Raw genomic sequence first — 3,068 nt, forward strand, 5'->3', positions numbered from 1 at the left:
CTTCATCCTCTGATAACCTTTCAGTATGATAGACAGTGAGGACCTTCTGACATCCTTTCTTTTTCCATCAGGGTAAAATTCCACACTGTAACTCTGTTTTTCCTAAATTTGGAGTTAATTCTATTTTATCCTTTTATTTGATTGTATATAGGTAGATTGTGATAAAGATTCATATTATTTTTAAAATCATGAAATGGAAAAAATATTTTAACTTTGAAGTGAGAAGCTATGGGCTCACCCCCTGGATGTATAGCATTTATGTGTACTTTGGACAAAATTGAGAACTATCCTAAGGCCCCAAGCATAAAGCCATGATTAATTTGTGGGTCTTATATTGGGTCTTAAAAATTCTTTTAGGCCTAGGGTTTGAAATTTCCTGTTACATAACATGATAAAAGTCTACATTATTACCTTACTATAAGAGTAGTTAGTGTAGCCTTTTGTACAATAATATCAGACTTTACAAGAAGTCAAACTGAAACAAATTCAACTGATAAGAATTCAGCAATAGTCCTATCATAATACTTATATAATTTTTTATGGAAAATGTGGTGGCTAAACTATAGTTATGATGCTACATAAGCCTAATTGATCAATTTAAATGGGTACTACTTATGTTGAATGATAAAAAAATAAGATTTTACTCCAAACCATTTTACTTGGAATTGACGAGTATGAGAATGGAACAATATAGAAAAATTTCAAGTGAGAAAATCAAGTTGTGCAGCATGACAAAGGCAGCAGATTTGGAAAAATACAACTTACCTCCTCTACCACAGACTTTATCTCTAGAGACCATTTGGGAACTGACTCACACACACACTAGTGGCTTATGGATCAAATCCTGCTGATTGGTATACTTTCTCTTGTGTGTGTGACACCGTGTTGTAAATACTTTGAAAAAATTGCCAACATTTTTAAAATTGTAAGATTAAAAATAAAAATTCTGTTCCACAAAAAAGAGAATTGGCAGCAACCATTTGTCGTATTTGAGTTCTGATAAGGACCCACTACACGATGCTGGGAGATGCCAACTATGTGGACTCTAAGTAAATAATTGTCCCTAGATTGGTCTTCAGCTCACTGCCTAGATTGAATAATTCATTTATATTACCTAGGCAATCAATATTGAAGGACTCTGTACACCTTTTTTAAACCAACTGTCATTATTGCTTTTCTTCTTTTTGTGACAATCATCAATGTGTAAGTTGAGCTCAATATGGAGAAAAAAAGAAGCACCTAAGGAGAGTCAAAATATGTGAAGCACTGCAGAAATGCTTCAGGATTGGTCAGATAGGAAACAGGGAATAAATTCATTTAGTAGACTAAGGATGATAATTAGAAAGAGTCAGATAAGTATGGTTCCAGGAAGTGAGCAGCAAAGATCTATGAGTTTCTTTTCCCACAATAGGTAGGTGAGGAATGACCACAGTTTTCTAGTAGCAGACATTATTCCAGATAAAGGAAACTAGCTCAACTCCAGGAAGTTGTTTTCTACATAAAAGGAATCAGCAACAGGGCTGGGTGGAGGGAGAAATCTCAATTCTAACCCAAGGCAATATTCTCTCATCATTGTGGAAGTTAGAAATTGAACATGTTGCTAAAGTTACTGGTATTGCTGTGTGTGCTAATAATATTGTGTGTTCCTGTTGCTACCATACCTATATGGTTCCCACTGCCAGCCACTTTGCACCTTGTCTCACCATGCAAAGCTGTCAGAACTGAGTGTGAATGACATCAATGGAGTGCTGTAGTTCCTGCCGTTGCCTTTCCACATGAAGCATCTGGATTTGCACCACTTTTTGGTGGGAGGACAAGTGCTCTGGCCCCTCACCAGTACTGGTACCTCCAATCCCAGAGGCCCTCCTTAGTAACAGAATCAACATCAACAGTGTGTGAGGAAACCCTCCCCCACCAACTTGATTAAGGCCACAACTTCCATTGTAGGATTAGCTACACGATGAGCACCCCACACATTCGGCTGTCTATACTACACCTGCTGGAACTGTCTGAGTATCCCTGTTCTTGCATGACCTACGGAGATACTGGGTGTCTCTTACTCTGACACATTAGGCATTGTGCCCAAACTCACTAATCATGGCCAAAGGAGCTAGAGGGAGACTACACCATGAAACCCAGCTAGAATAAAAGCTGAAAATGCGTAACAAACTGACACCCCAAGGCACATCTTTAGGAGAAAGCCACTTACAGAGAAGGCTATCCCATAACAGTGGTAAAGACATCAGATTCTCCAGATGTACAAATCTCACATAGAAAAAAAAATAACTAAATATCAAGACACTATGACACCTCCAAAAGATCATAACTCTCTAGCAACAGATTCTAAAGAAATGGAACTGGATTAAATGCCTGATAAAGAATTCAAAAGAATAATTATTACAAAATGTTCAATGGGATCCAAGAGAATACAGATAATAGTTTAAGAAGACTATACAGGATATAAATGAGAAATTCAGCAAAGGGATACAGATTTGAAAAATAAACAGAAGTCTTGGAAATGAAGTCTTCCAAACAGAAGTCTTGGAAATGAAAAAAAAAAAAAAAAAAAAAAAAAAAAAAAGCCTTAACCACAGACTAGACCAAGTGAGCAAAGAATATCTGAATTTGAAAACATATCTGATTTGGACAAAAAGAAAAAGGGGGAAAAGAAAAAGAAGAAAACAGAAAGAAAAGAAATTAAATAATGAAAAAATAATGTACTCAAAATCTTTGGAAAATCATTAAAAGAATAAACATCTGCATCTGTGGAATATCCAAAGGTGAGAAGATAAAGATTAAGGGCATAGATACCTATTCAATAAACTAGTAGCCAAAATATTCCCTAATCTTGGGAAAGATATAGACATCCATGTACAAGGAGGCATATAGAACCATAAATATATATAAGCAGAAAAGATCTTCACCATAGCATATTATGGTCAAACTATCAAAAGTACAGAATAAAGAAACAATTTTAAAATCTGTAAGAAAAAAAATCATCAAGTGACATTATGGGTAATCCCAGTATAATAACAGAATATTTCTTAACCCTGTATGCCAGGAGGGCC

This window comes from Sciurus carolinensis, chromosome 9, assembly GCF_902686445.1.
Source record: "Sciurus carolinensis chromosome 9, mSciCar1.2, whole genome shotgun sequence".
Classification (NCBI taxonomy): domain Eukaryota; kingdom Metazoa; phylum Chordata; class Mammalia; order Rodentia; family Sciuridae; genus Sciurus; species Sciurus carolinensis.